Source organism: Gossypium hirsutum, chromosome A13 (genome assembly GCF_007990345.1).
Source record: "Gossypium hirsutum isolate 1008001.06 chromosome A13, Gossypium_hirsutum_v2.1, whole genome shotgun sequence".
In the NCBI taxonomy this organism is placed as follows: Eukaryota; Viridiplantae; Streptophyta; class Magnoliopsida; order Malvales; family Malvaceae; genus Gossypium; species Gossypium hirsutum.
In genome coordinates this window covers 99,316,306-99,333,235 of record NC_053436.1, presented here as the reverse complement: position 1 = coordinate 99,333,235, position 16,930 = coordinate 99,316,306, and the positions used below count along the sequence as shown (strand labels likewise).

Sequence of the window (16,930 nt, the reverse complement as noted above, 5' to 3'; positions counted from 1 at the left end):
ATCAGAATCCTGCTCCTCGTACTATGTACGACTATGCTAAGCCTAATTTAGCGGGGGCTAAATCGAGTATTGTGAGACCTGCTATTACTGCAAATAACTTCAAATTGAAGTTGAACACTATTCAGGTGATCTAACAGTTTATTCAGTTTGATGGTTTGCAAGATGAGGATCCAAATACTCATTTGGCTAACTTTCTAAAGTACTGTGATACTTTCAAAATTAATGGCGTTTCTGATGATGTCATTCACCTTTGGTTATTTCCCTTTTCATTGATGAATAAAGCTAAACAATGGTTGAACTCTCTACCACAAGGGTCCATTACTACATGGGAGTATATGACCGAAAAGTTTCTGTTGAAATACTTCCCGCCGGCTAAGACGGCAAAGTTGAGGAATGATATCTCTTCCTTTGTGCAAATAGACTTAGAGACCTTATATGATGCATGAGAGGGGTATAAGGATTTATTGAGAAGGTGCCCTCATCATGGGTTACCCTTATGGTTACAGGTTCAGACTTTCTACAATGGTTTGAACCCCTCAACTAGATAACTGATCGATGCAACCGCTGGCGGTACCCTAAATAACAAAATACCTGAGGAGGCTTATGAGTTCATTGAAGAGGTGTCACTGAATAATTATCAGTAACAAGTCATGAGGACAAAGTCGACAAAAGTAGCTGGTGTTTTCAAGCTCGACGCGGTCACTATGTTGTCGAATCAGGTAGAATTTTTTAATAAAAAGATTGATGGTTTATATAGTTCTACGTAGGTACATCTGGTGATACAGTGCGATACAAGTGGAGGAGGGATGAATAATCTAGAATACCTAGCCTACAATCCTAACATAACAAATAAATAAGTCAACTATATGGGTAACAATTTTAGAGCTCAAAATAATCCCTATAGTAACACTTACAATGCAGGTTGGAAGAACCATCCCAACTTCTCTTGGGGTGGTCAAGGAAATCAAAGACCACAACCCCCTCCAGGCTTTCAACAACCACCTTACCAGTAGAAAAAGAAGCTAAACCTTGAGGAGATGTTGACGAAGTTTATCTCGGTGTCAGAAACACATTTCTAAAACACTGAAACAACGCTTAAAAATCAGCAAGCATTGATTCAAGGGCTTGAGAATCAAATAGGTCAGCTTGCTAAGCTGATCTCAGAAATACCACAACGTAGCTTGCCTAGCAACATCGAGACTAACCCAAGAGAGTAACTCCATGCGATTACTGTTCGAGATGAAGAAGGGTTAGTTGAGTCCAAACCAGAACCAAGACAAGAAAGCATAGTAAGTAAAGGTAAGGTTGATGAAAGCCACAGTAAACAAAAATCGGTAAGTAAAGAGTATACACCTCATGTGTCATACCCCAACGCGACAAAAAAAGACCGCACAGATGAACAATTCGGTAAATTTTTTTACCTTTTGAAAAATTTGCATATTAACTTACCGTTTATTAAAGCTCTTTCGCAGATGCCCAACTCAATAAAATTTTTAAAAGAGCTTCTGAAAAATAAACAGAAGTTAGATGATTTGTCGCATGTGGAGTTGAATGCAGTTTGCTCGGCCATTTTGCAGAATAAACTACCTAGTAAATTAAAAGATCCAGTGAGTTTTGCTATTCCTTGTTTAATTGGTAGTTTAACTGTTAATAAAGTTTTGGCTGACTTAGGGGCAAGCATTAACGTCATGCCTTATAAAATGTTTAAACAACTAGGTCTTGGGAAATCTAAATAAACTAGGATGAGTATTCAATTAGCGGATAAAACTATTAGATTTCCTAGGGATATCATTGAAGATGTACTTGTAAAAATTGATAAATTCATTTTTCCAGTAGACTCTGTTGTTTTAAACATGGTAGAGGACGGTAGCGTTCCTTTAATCTTAAGACGACCCTTTTTAGTGACTGCCAGGACTATTATTGATGTTTGTATAGGTGAACTCACACTTCGTGCAAGTGATGAAACGATTACTCTTCAGGCTCATGATTCGATTGAGATATCAAGTAATGGAAATAACTTTATAAATCCAGTTAATAAGACTAATCATGTGGTTCGATCCTCTTTGCAGGAAACACTTTCGAGAAGCATAAATGAGTCATGTTTTAGTTCATGCGACAACATTAGAACAGTCTATGAAGAAAGAATTCTACAGATTGATAAACTAGACGAATGGTGGACCTATGTCAAAAAGAAACTAAAAATACATCGTACAAACCCAAAGCAACACCATAACGAGCCTAAGGAGAGAACAAGTCAATTTAAGGTTGGAGATCAAGTACTTTTTGACAAAACGGATCTTCGAATTATCACTTTAAAGTCTAAAGCAAACAGAGCAACCTTCTTCACGGTACTAAATATCTTCCCATATGGAACAGTCGAGGTCACACATACTAAATTCGGCACTTTTAAAGTAAATAGTACTCGACTTAAACCTTATTTTAATGCTAGAACTAATAACAGGAGAGAGGAGTTTCAACTCCTCAAACTACCGTGACCATGCGAATACGAGGTAAGTCGTTAAATAAGCGCTTCTTGGGAGGTAACCCGAGTACTAACATTTCTAATTTCCTCATTTTCTATTTCATATTATTTCTTCAAAAATTAATTAAACATTGAAATGCAGGTTTTTGACCCACATGGCCTGGACACACGGGCGTGTCCTAGGCCGTGTGACTTAACATGGGCGCGATAACAGGTTCCACTACCGTGCAATATGGCCGTGTACCCCAAACGGTCTGGACACATGGGCATGTCATTAAACGTGTAGATCTTGAGACTTAGTTTTTATTTTTACAGGAAACCGACAGAGAGTTACACAGCCAGGTGACACGGTCGTGTAACCCACACGGCCAGGACACACGGGCATGTCCTCGTCCATGTGAGCCCTGAAGCTTAAATCCCTAAAAATTAACAGAGACACGGGCTAAAAAATGCCACACGAGCTTGAGACACGGCCATGTGAACCACACGGCTTGGACACACGGGCGTGTCCTAGGCCGTGTGAAAACTAGAGCTAAATTTTCAATTTTTAAACAAGTCAGAGAGCTACACGAGCAAGGCACACAGCCGTATATTCGAACACACGGGTATGTGAGAGGTTACATTGGCGTGTGAGAGGCCACACAGGCATGGGAGAAGCAAACAACATTGTACACGACCGTGCGACGCAGTTGTGTGAACCACGCGGCCTGGACACACGGACGTGTCCAAGGCCGTATGCAGACTGGGCTGAAATTTTAAATTGCACACGAGCTGAATAATAGACCACATGGGCATGTGACACGACCGTGTGGCCCAACACAGGTCTCACATGACAGTGTCCAATTTAAATCCCCAAACCCTAATATTTTCTTTTTTTACTTTTATCTTTTTTCCTTCAACTCCTCCCTAACCACCGACTGCCTCTTACGCTGGCCTCCCAAATCCCCTATCACCGCACCTACCCCGATCCAGCCTCCCATATTTTTTTCTCCATTCTTCTCCTTTCTTTTTTCCCCCTCCCTCCTTCCCAAGAACCATCCTCATTCTCGCATGCCCCCCAGCCTCATTCGGTCCCCTTTTCCCCAACGAACCAACTCCAAACCCACCCAGCCCGGACCACACCCCCTGACCACTACTCATCAATCGAAACCCCAATTCATCACCGTTCGTATTTCTGACTACAACCATAACAGTCGGTTTCCCTATATTCTTTATTTTCTTTATTTTATTTTAGTTTCTTTTATTTTCATTTTTTTACTTATTTACTAATTCTTTGGATTTTTTGTCAGTTTCTATCTTATTATTGATTGTTATTGATTTGGTTAGTAGTTAATTATGTTAGGATTTTCTTTCTTATTCTTCACCATTTGGTGTATTGGATGGTTTCAATTAGTTTAATATGTTGTTAGTTTCTATTCACATACTATTAGTTTTTGCATGAGTCAATATTAGTGCATATAGGAATAGATTCTATAGGTTAGCCATTTTTATTTTTGTCACACTAGAGTCTCTCAATGTCATATTTTTCTCTCATTCACATGTTATGTCATTTGCTTCTCGATGTGTTTGATTAGTGATATTGTCATTCATTTGATTAGTGATATTGTCATTCATGTTTTACTGATTTTGGAATAGCCTATTTTTCAGGCACACCATGACAAACACACGTGGCAAGACAAAGACGGCCTTCCCCGCTTTGAAAAAGCGGAAGGGTCCCAGCTCGACCTCCTCCTCGAGCGCATCTGCCGAGGCTCACCACCCTTATCTCCGATTTTCGACGGGCTCTCAAGAGGATCTGTACCAACTTCATAGAGTGCGACCACACGGTCTGGGCTGCTGTATTGATTGGGCCTCTTTGGAGCAGGTCCGATTAGCTGATGATATGCGAGCTATTATTGCCACAACTTCGTGGGATAGGTTCTTCACCATCATCGAACCCACTTACACGGAGCTCACCTTGGAATTCTGTGTTACATTTTCGGTCCAGCAAGTCATGACAGTCCATGACGAGCCAGGCACCATTACCTTTCGCCTTGGTAGGTTGGTGCGACATATGAGCGTTCCAGAGTTCGGTGCTATTATAGAACTTTACACAAAGGAGTTCATGAGCATCGAGGACTTCCTTCAGCTTCATCGGCACATCCATTACTCGCCCTCGTATTGTTAGACCGATCTTACCGGTAGTCAAATACCATATGATGCGAGTCGCTCGAAAGTGACTTCTCTCTCCAGCCCTATGATACGTTCATACATTCCCCGCTCACACCTTGACAAGTCGGAGAGAGAACACCGGTGTCGTTAGCACTCACGACGCTTACTTCTTATGAAGCATGGCCAATGGCCATATTTTTTTGGCGTACTTCATCGCTCTATCTTTTCGCCATCAAACTGAACGTTATAAGAAGGGCCCCATCTGTCTCGGCCCTTACGTGACTCGCCTCACTTGACATTTCGATTAACTCGACACACCGGAGCAGTCCTCGGCACTTACCCTCGTCGGTCAGAGTCCTCTCAGGGCATCTCGAGCATGATCCACATGAAGATGATCGAGTGGCGACGTGGAGTGGACCCCCTCAATACTTATTATTCCAGTCTGGCGTTCAGCATGACCCAGAGGACTTCACTGATGATGTTCCTCCCTACCACGAGGATCCACCTCTACCACCACTTCGAGTCACCGCCCTACTCATTCTGCTGCGACCTTCGCGGACCTCTCTGAGCGATTTACTTGCTTTAAACAACAATGTTTTCAGAGGTTCGACAGTATCGATGCCACTCTACAGTAGATATGCCAGTATATCCACATCTCCTCTCCACGCCACCGGCTCGCAACATTGATCAGTCTAATGATGAGGACCATTGAGTCCATTTGTCTTTAGATTTCTTTTTTTATTTATATTTTCTTTTAATTTCTCTTTTTATGTTTTTGTTCTCTTTATATTTTGAAATTTATTTTGCTTTCTAATGATTTTTTTAATTGAGTTTTAATCCTTTAATCTTCTTCAGTATTTGTGTTTATTTACTTCTCAGTCTGCTCAAAAGCATACACTACATTTGTCTACAATTCCGTTTTTCACTATTCTGTGAATTTCATCAACTATTCAGGGCAGTTTCAGTTTTCTCCCTCTCTTATGATATTCTGTCTATATTGTGATTTTCTATTTTTGTACATTGAGGACAATGTACATCTTAAGTATGGAGAGGTTATTTATATGATTATTTGAAAATCCCTGAATTATGGAGTATGTTTAAGTAATTTTCTCATACTATTATTAAAATGAATTCTTATTGATTCGTGATTATCATTGATGTGTTTTAGATTAAATTCATAGGTAATGGTGCATTGATTGTTTAAACTTTAAGACATTAGAGAATCAAGCATGACAAGTCTATTTTTCGAATTACAATTTTTTTAGGTTGTTTCCCTAAATTGAGGTATTACCTTGAAGTTTGAAATTTACAAGATTGACATCAAAAGCCATAATTTTTGTGAGATTTTGAGCCTTTAGAGCATACATTTTTCTTGCTCACTTTATTATTGGTTATAAGTGTGTCAATATTGATTTGTTATTCTAGAACTTGCTTTGATTATACATGTCGAGACCACATTTTTGACTTGATATACTGAGATGATAAAGGCGCTTAGGTTTTAACCCACTTATCCCATAAAAAGCCTACCTCCATAATTAACCCTTAGTGAACCCCTTTGAGCCTAACGAACCGTTTCTTAATTTACCCTTAATATTAAACCATAAATTATTCTTTTTAATTCACTGAGAATTTTTCCTATTCTATTGACTCCCTTTTTGTAGAGATTTGATTTGGTTAGTTACCTAACTATGTTCTTTTATTTTAGTTGTTTACTTTTCTCTTATTATTCATTGTTAAAAAAAAACATATATGTTGATTATTATTAGTTCTTTGTGTTGAGCTTAAGTGGTTAATTTCATATTCTGAAAATAAGCTCGTATTTTTCTTAAATAATTTCGATTGATGTAAGTATTCAGTATTAGTCTATTTTTCTAGTTAGGTAATTTATCAATTCGATCTCGATTCTAACCATTCTTTTTCAACCTTTATCCACACCTTTAACCCAAGCCCCTTTACAACCCTTTTAAAACCTTTTGATTTGCGTAACATATCATTTATAGTGGCGAAGATTTGATTTTCATGCAAGCTTATGGTAATAATTTTTCATGTTTGACTTTTGAGTGCTTAATTTTTGAACCTTAAACACTTTGAGTGATTTGAGTGAATTTTTAGTGAGGATGTCAATTATTGTTGATTTTTGAATTAAAAGTAATTATTTAGATAAGGGCAAATACCTATGTTTTCATGCTTTAAAAAAAATGTTAGACTTGGATTGCTTGTGCATTTAGTGCTCTTTTAGTTGAATTATCAATGTGTGATTATTTATGAATTATGATAAAACATTATTAATGAGAATTATGAATTGAGAAAGTTTAATTTTAATTGTGAGTTAAGGATTTTACTTGAGGACAAGCAAACGCTTAAGTGTGGGGATATTTGATAAACCATAAAAGTAACACATTTTAATCTCATAATTAGCATGTTTTTGGATGATTTATTATTTAGTTTAGTGAATTTGATACTCTTAATCATTTAATTTCATGTTTTATACTTAGGAGAGCATAAGGGAACAAAAGGAGCAGAAAACAGGGCAAAAATAGACAAAACGGTCTAATTTAAAGATCCACACGGCCAAAACCATTTCCACACGGGCTAAGCACATGTCCATGTGATCCACACGAGCCAGCAACATGCCTATGTGGCAGCCCATGTCGATATCGCTCCCTGTTTCCCAAACACGCAGAAAAAGTAAACTTTTAGGGTTTCTAAGCATTCTAAAGTCTATATAAACACACTAGAAGTAGACCTAAGAGGGGCACACAGAGTAGAAAGTAGAAATTACTCGAAGAAAGCCGTTAGGATCATTTCGAAAGCAGATCCATTTCAAGATTGAAGATCTCCATTCAAATCTCTCTCGAAGTGTACTTGGGTTTTTTATATCTTGTTATTTTTCTAAATTTGAGATGTTTTCCTTTGACATTATGAACTAAACCCCCTAAATACTTAGGGAGGATGAAACCTACGATGGATCTTATTATTTAATTATCTGAATTACACGATAAGTACTTGTTCTTGTTCTTAATTATGTGTTCTTAATCATTGCTTTAATATTTTCAGGATATTAATCCAAGTTTGATGTGTTATTTAGTGGAGCAAAAGTCCCTGTTTAAGAGTAGATCTAGCATAATTGAGCGGAGTTGATTGCAAGCCTAGAAATAGAACGACATAAATCTGCCGGATTAGAGTCAAATCTAATAGGGGAATCCATAAATTGAGTTAATGCGACGATAGGGGTTTTAATTAGAAAGAGATTTCAATTAATCAACCTAGAGTCAGTTTTTCTTAGCCTTGAAAGAGATATTAACATAATTTAGAGATTTCTACGGATCAAGACCAGTGAATAAATCGTTTGATTCAGAGTCAGAATAATAACTGAAGTCTAGGTGGATTCTTTCCTGGGTATTGTCTCTCTCATTGGTTTTCTTAAGTTTTTTCCCAATTCGATCTCTGTCGCGTTCATAGTTGATTAGTTTAATTTTAGATTAAAACACCTCCTTTAATTATTAGGCTAAATAATAGAAATATAGTTATTACTAGTATTTTTAGTCCTTGTGGATACGATATTCCGGATTCACCATAGCTATACTACTATTCGATAGGTGCACTGTAATGGCCTAAATTCAAGGTTATCAGAATAGTGGTTTCGTAACCACAAATCCGATTTAAAGATAAATTTATTTCAATATTTTTGCATGAAAATTGATATGATAGGAAAATTGTATGAAAATATTGATAGGAAAAAATTTTACCGATTTAGTGGTTAGTTAGAAAAGAAATTATTGAAGAAATTGGGTAAAAACAAGGTATCGGACCTCTATCTCTTAAAACCGAGTCGAAAATAATTTTATAAATATTTATGAAATGTTAGTAATGTGGTATTAAAATTTCGTTAGGAAATTTTAATGTTTGGGTAGTCAATTAAATCAAAAGGACTAAATTGTAATAGGTGTAAAAGTTGCTAGAATAATAAATAGCTTAGGAGTCTAATGAGAAAGGATTTAAAAGGCAATTAGACCCAAAATTTATTTGGGCTGGACGACAAGGGCATGAAATCGGCAGGAAAATTGATAAATTAAGGGAAAAATTGGAATATTGCAAAATTAACTAAATAAAACTAGGACTAAATAGGAAATATTTAGATTTCTCTTCATTTCTCTTCAATTCCAGCAGCCAAAAACGCCATAGGAGGGTTCTCTAAGCTGGTATTCCATAATTTTTGCACCAAGTGAGTTAATCCTTGCCTTTTTCTTGTAATTTTTGTGTTTCTAAGACTTTTACAACTAGGTCCTACTTTTAAATTCATTAGTTTTTGATTTCATGGATGAAATTGAAAGTCACCATGGTTGAGTTCTGTAATTTTATGATGAAATAAAATGAAATTAAAGCTTTAATTTGTTTATGAGATGATTTTATTAGGTAATTTCAATAGAAATTGATTTTTAGTACCTAATTTGTGAAAATGCTTGGAATTAAAGTCTATTGCTGAAATTATGATTCCTAAAGGTTGTAAACTAGTTTAAGGTGATAGAATAAAATGTTAATTGAGAAAAATCATCTCAATTGAGAGGCTAATTGAGTAGGGGCGAAATTATCATTTATTAAAAGCTTAGGGGAAAATGGTAATAAACAGCTTGCACAAAAACAGTTTGGACAGCAGCAGTAGACTAAATTTGAAAAATCACCATAAATTTTATAAATCGAATTAGAAGATGAACAAAATATAGAATTAAATCTTATTGAGTCTAGTTTCTCATAAAAGAAATAGTGTAAGCAATGGATTTGTAAATTTTGAGATATAATGAATTTTGTGAGACAAGGTCAGAATGAATTCGGGTTCCCTGTTCTGACTTTGAAAAATCATAAAATATTGAATAAAAATAATTATGGGCTTAAATTTATATGTATAAAATCCTGAATGAGTCTATTTTTAATAGAAACAAACAAGAACATCATTTGAATCCTGTATGAAGAGATAATTAATTTTTAGTGAAAAAGGGTCAGAACTGTCAGACAGCAGAATAGGGGTGACTTTAAAGAATAAAGTGTACTTATTGGCTAAACCAAAAATTCTGAAAATTTTATGGTAAGAATATATATGATTCTAGTTTTAGGAAAAATTAACGGATCTTAATTTGGAGTTCCGTATCTCAAGTTATAAATAATTTAGTTACTATGACTCAAATAGACAAGTTTGAATAAACTATAAATAATAATAGTTAAATTATAGAGAATGTTGCATATGAACATGAAATGTATTAAATTGATAATTAAATTTATTTATTTAGATCCAGAAGATTAAAATACGAAGCTAGATCGAGGAAAGGAAAAAGTTCGGGATTAGTAGATTTTTTTTTGTTTACAAATAAGTATCAAGGTAAGTTCGTGTAACTTGAATTATATTCTTAAATTCTTGAGATTGTATGTTATTGATGTGAATATGATTTGAATATTCATTGTATGAAAATTAATGAAACATTGATATATTTGATAAAACAGGAAGAAATCCCGGTTGAATGAAAGGAAAATTCGATGGATCTCTGAAAAGGAATTGACGGTAAAAAGGATCTAGCCCGGACGGGTGATCCTATCTTGATATAGCCCTCCCGAAGAATATGTGTAAAATAGATTTAGCCCGGACAGGTAATCCGAATTAGGGTCTGAATTTAGCCTGGACTGGTAATTCAGATCCAAGCTCATTAGAGTAATTGTCGTTGCAGGGGATTTAGCCTGGACTGGTAATCCTGACAATACTCTATGAGTTTATATTACAGGGGATTTAGCCTGGACTGGTAATCCCGCTTCAAGGTCGAGGTTCGCGGGAGTGTGTTCTCTGAAATGGAAATGTGCGCACATGAATATGAATTGACGGACCTAGAATTGTACACTAAAAGTGTACCTCTAAAAATCCATCGAAATTTCGATAAATTCAACGGGATAAATATGGAAAAATAACAAGTAAATGGAAATTATGATATTGATGAGCTCATCAATCATGGTATATATTATTGGTACATGGAAATTATTGTACTAACTTGAATGTTGAGTTTGCGCATAGTAGGGTAATAATGCATTGAATGGATATTTGAATGTTTATTGTATTGTATTGAAAATATTAGGTAAGTATAATTCTTGTTACATGAGCTTACTAAGCACGAAGTGCTTACCCCGTTTCCTTTTTCCCTGTTTTGTAGTGTTAAGAGCTCGGAGGTCGGATTTGGTCGGAGACACATCACACTATCAACCTCAGGATTTCGGTATATAAAGAAACTTTATTTTGGAAATCAATGGCATGTATAAGCTAATAAAGTAAATGTTAACGTGAAATGAATATAAAGTTAGCCATTAGTATGGTTAACAAACCTGGTTTTGGGTATGTGATGACGTTATCTTATAAATATACATGAATTTATCTTGAAAATATGTTGAATTGGTTTGGTTGAAGTGGATTGGTCTCGATTTAATATTGCAAGGAAGGTTAGATATTTATAAATAGGCTATATTGAATAAAAAAAACGTAAACTCCGGTAATACCTCGTACCCTATTCTGGCAATGAATACGGGTAGGGAGTATTACATGCGCTTGCCTTCGTCGAAATATTAGTTAGTTTCGTGACCCATCAGAAAGCTGTCAAAGCAAGCACTCTAATGGATTTTAAGGGTGTCATGGTTGAACTGAATAATACTAATTAGCATGCCTATGATTGGTTGAAGGAAAAGAACCCTACTCACTGCTCAAGGTCCTACTTCTTAATTAGGAGCCACTCTGACAAGTTGGTGAATAATCTTTCTGAATGCCTTAACAAGGTAAACCCCTATTTTTTTTTATGTTACTTATTAATCATTAAGGAAATGCAATTCACTAATCATTTATTTTGCTTATTGATAGGTGATATTGGAAGCAAGAGGGAAACCTATTCTGGCCATGATGGAAACAATTATGAACACTGATCCATACAATTTGGTAATATTTTGCCCTTCCAATAAGTTTCTATTTTTGTTTTTCATCTATTTTATCTCTTCTAACATATGAGCATTGATCCATGCAATGTAAGAAAATAAAAAACAATAACCAAATAATCTTTCAAGTCTTAAAAGAAGATTAAACATTTAGAAATTCAAATGAAATGAAATACAAATGTGTGAGAATACTAGACCATTACAATAACCAAATATTCTCCCGTTACAATTAGCAAACTTCTACCATTTATAGGTCATTACGTTTAAGACCCAACTCACCATTAATGAATAACAAAACAGTATACCAGCAGTCACATAAGCTGGTTTTCAGTGCTAACAACAACATAAGTTTGTTTAGGGTTTAAAAATTAGCAACAATATTACAAATACAAGCACCAAAACCCATGTTTTCCTATCCCTCCTCATTGCATCCTCCAATGTCCTTACTTTTTTTAGAAGACCTAACAACACAATTTGTGAACAGGGTGTTAATGGTGGATCAAACAAAGCGAAAAAACGACATGGTTTTCGAAACCCACTCCCAAACTTCTTACACCCAAAAAACCTCCTACCTGGGTTGTCATTGGACCAAGACATGTTTAATTTGGCTGGGTTTTCACAATAGCACACTAGAATCATAGTCGGCGTCTCTATTTTTTCTCTTCGCCTTGTAACAGCTTAATTTTCAGTGGTGTCGAAACAGTGATTCGAGATCACTAAATCCGAAAAATGAGTAGGAAATATTATTAATTTAGTGAGTATAAGTTAAATGTAAAGTTAGGAAAAATTTTGAAATAGTGAATAGTGTACTAAAAATAAATACTAATATAATTAGAATCGAAAACGAGGTATCAAGACCTCGGGAATTTTAAATCGAGCCATAAATATTTTTATAAATATTTATGGAGTGTTAATAAGTTAGTATAAAAGTTTCGTCAAGAAATTTTAAAGTTCTGATAGTTAATTGAACAAAAAGGACTAAATTGTATCAAATGCAAAATTGTAGGAAATGATTAAATAGCTTAAATGATAAAAGAAAGAGGGTTTAAAAGGCAAATAGACCCAATGTCTATTTGGGCTTGACGGCAAGAGCATGAAATCGGCAAGAAAATAAGGAGAATTAAGGGAAAAATTGGAAAATTGCAAAATTTACTTAATAAAGCTAGGACTAAAGTGGAAATATCTAGATTTCTCTTTATTTTTCTGCATTCTAATCAGCAAAAATACCATGGAAGAGTTCTCTTAAGCTGTTTTTTCATATTTTTACTTCAATTAAGTTCAATTCTTGATTATTTCTTGAAATTTTTGTGCTTTTATGACTTTTACAACTAGGTCCACTTGTTGAATTCATTAGTTTTTGATTCTATGAAAGAAATTGAAAGTTTATATGAATATGTGCTGGAATTATATGATGATTTTTCATGGAATTAGAGCTTCAAATTGTTTATATGCTGATTTTTTTGAAAGAATTGAATAGAAAGTGAATGTTTGGGACCTAATTGTAAAAGAGTTTGAAGTTAGAGTTTTATGTGGAAATTTTGAAGTTCAATCGTTATGAAATAACTTATAATGTCTAGTAAAAGTATTAATTGAGAAAATTATCTTAATTGAGGGGTTAATTGAGCAAGGACTGAATTGTATGAATTGTGAAATTTGGGGCAAAATGGAAATCAACATTTTGCACTAAAACTGTTTTGGACAGCAGCAGTAGTCTAACTTTGAAAAATCACCAAAAATTGTAGAAATGGAATTAGAGGATGAATGAAATATGAAATTAAAGCTTATTGAGTCTAATTTCTTATAGAAGAAATGATGTAAGCAATGGAGTTGTCAATCATGAGATATGATGAATTTTGTAAGACAACGTCAGAATGATTTCGGGTTCCCCTTTTCTGACTTTGTAAAATCATAAAAAATTGGATAAAAATAATTATGGGATTAAATTTATATGTTTAGAATCCTGAATGAGTCTATTTTCAAGATAAACAAGCAAGGACATCATTCGAATCCTGTACGAGAAGATAATTAATTTTTAGTGAAGAAGGGTCGGAACTGTCAGACAGCAGAACAGGGGAGACTTCAATGAATAAACTGTATTAATTGGCCCAACCAAAAATTATGAAATTTTTATGGTGAGAATACATATGAGTCTTGCTTCTGGGAAAATTTATGGATCTTAATTTGGAGTTCTTTAGCTCAAGATAAAAATAATTTAGTGACTATGACACAGATGGGCAGCTTGAATATTCACATAAGTAGATAGTGAAAATTATGGATAATGTTACCTACAAGTGTGTTGTTTATACTAAGGATGTGGATGGAGAGGAGGAGGAAAAATATACATATATATATGAATGACTCGTGTATAAATTGATCACATGCCCGATTATAATCGATAAGTGTTGAATTAGAATTGATATAATGATTTATTTGGAATATTTATTATGAAATTATGATTATCATTATGATACAAAAATTGAACTTGTGAATTTATATGGCTAAAATTTTAGTGATTATTTGTTAATTTTATGAATTCCATGATGTGTTATTTCATATGTATTTATGATAAAATCGTGAATAATGTAAAAGCATGAAAATTGAATAAATGATCAAATTGAGCATTTCAGTTCAGTGACAAGATGAATTGAAGGAAAAGACCATGGTTGGACTATGGCAACAAGTGATAAGTGATAGCTTCGGCTACACTTATCTGATCAAGGAAAACTGAAAGTGATAAGTGATAGCTTCGGCTACACTTATCTGATCAATGACAAATGACAAGTGAAAAGTGGTAGCTTCAGCTACCTGATCAGTGAAAAGTGGTAGCTCCGGCTACCTGATCAGTGAAAAGTGGTGGCTCCGGCTACAAGTGACAAGTGATTTCCGTACAAGACCATATCTGGGATATGGCATCGGTGTGATATATGCTACTGTATAAGACCATATCTGGGATATGGCATCAGTGAGATATGCGATTCGTATAAGACCATAGCTGGGCTATGGCATCGATATGTGATATGTGATTACGTGTAAGACTATAGCTGGGCTATGGCATCGATATATGAATATGTGTAAGACCATAGCTGGGCTATGGCATCATTATGTGAAGATGTGTAAGACCATAGTTGAACTATGGCATCGAGAAAACGAAGTACTCAATTCCGTAAGATGTTCACTAATTTGAAGAAGTTTGGTAAGTATTACATGGAATTATGCGACATAAGGAAATACGAGTTGATGAGACATGAGCATAAAACTTGGTTGATGAATGAGTTCATTTGTGATTATATATTTCTACGCCTTGAGTGTATTATCTGTATGAATTGGTATTCCAAATGAGTTAATGAGAAAACTTCTAGTATGAAATAATCTGAGTTCGAAATGAAATATCATGAAAATGTACTTGAAATACATTGGTATGTCTTGTATATGCTATTTGAATTCATAAATGTAGAAAGTAAATGTATGTGGAAATATGAGATGATGATATCTGTACATGGAATTTATTGATGAATACGTACATCCAAATTTATATGATAGATTTGAGTGAACATTGAAATTGGGCTCAATAAGTGATTTGGCAATTTAAATCGTGATTGGTAGGAAGAGTTAATGAATTGCATATTTATGAATTGTTACATGTATTTATCTGAAATACGAGGAAGTGATGGTAATTGATACATGAAAATATGAAACTATGATATATACAAAAACATGGAATATGTTTGATAAATGTGTTCATTCATAATTATGGAATTATGTACCTCATGTGTGCTATTTGCATAAAGATGATATTTCAAATACTTTGGTGAATAAAGCTTAAATATGAAATAGTATGAAATCGAAACAAATTGTTATGAAAATATATTTAAATTATCTGTAAGTGTTTCGTGCTTCTCGATAATGCCTCGTACTCTATTCCGGCGACGGATACGGGTAGGGGGTGTTACACTCCTTCTTCTCCTTTCTCTTTTTAAAACCTAAATTGGTGTTAAAAGGGCTATTTAAATTGGTGCTAACTGTTATTCTTCTTTTTCTTTTTAAACCCTAAATTGGTGCTAAAGGGGTTGTTTAAATTGGTGCTAACTAGCCAGTTGGATGGTTAATGACACCAAGCAATCTATCATCTGCCATGTCACTTTACCGTTACATCTGTAACAAAAAATGGTTAAAATGACTATTTTGTTATTTTTTTAAAATTGAGTGATTGAAATGAAGCCTAAGTAACTATTTTGTCAGCTACTCAAAAGTTGAGTGCCTGTTAATGCAATTTACCCTATAATAAATATTAGATTAAAGGCTAGAAATAATAAATTTTTTTCCACCAAATTTTAGTATATATGTTGTTTTATTCTACAATTGTTGAAGTTATATGCATCACATGTTGATATATATGCAATTTTATTTTTTTTAATAATATTTATAGGTTTTCTTTATAGTTTTGCATATGTCTACCATTATGGATGTGCATTTTTACTAATTCTTAAACAATATTTTAGAATTTTATTAATTTTTAATTTTTAATTTTTTTAATTATGTGACATATCATATCAAAATATTTAGATGGCGTGCCATATATCAACTTCTCATATTTTTATTTGTTACATCAAAAGCCGTTAACGATTAAACCAATCAATAATAATTTTCATTAGAAAAAACACCAATTAAATTTTATATGGGATATACTTTTTCTAAAAATTTATTAATTTTATGATATTTAGTAAGGGCATTCCTTTCCTTTCAACTTAACTATTTCAATCTCGAATCCAATACCAAACCACCTTATAAAGTCTTCCCTAACTATAGAAGCAGGAAGCTAAAATAAATAAAAAAGCAACTTCAAAAAGAATATAATAAATAAAACAAGCATCTATAATATATAGAGAAGCATGCTTGAATGTGAAGATATTTTTAAACTAACAATATATAACCATTACAATAATATTTTAGTTTCATTATTATATTATTTATTATAAGATGTGGGATTGAAATCTTCAAATTTTTTATCTCAATTTTGATCAAAATTAGGAAAATGATAATTCCATTTATTTAAATTTAATCATTAATCATAAACATATATATTTTACATGCTTTAGTTTTTTTTTTTATCTATTAAAAATTAAAGGTGCATAAACCATTAAAACTTCTCATTTTCAATATTTTTCATTTCACTGAAAATAAAAAAAATTTAATATTTAATATTTTAAATGAGCTTAATAATCATATTAATTTTTTAGTTTAATATAATTTTTTTACTTATCACTTAATATTGAAATGGTTAAGTTAATATTATTTTTTTTAAAATTATATTTGAAATAAATAATTTATTTTTAAAAAAAT

General features: G+C 33.6%; 1 non-coding gene across 1 annotated transcript; it reads right to left on the bottom strand.

Annotated features, from left to right (window-relative positions):
- Positions 1–383: 383 nt before the first annotated feature.
- On the bottom strand, positions 384–490 carry LOC121213023 (small nucleolar RNA R71). The gene has a single exon (XR_005908392.1). It is a non-coding gene; the product is annotated as a small nucleolar RNA R71 (small nucleolar RNA).
- Positions 491–16,930: the final 16,440 nt, after the last annotated feature.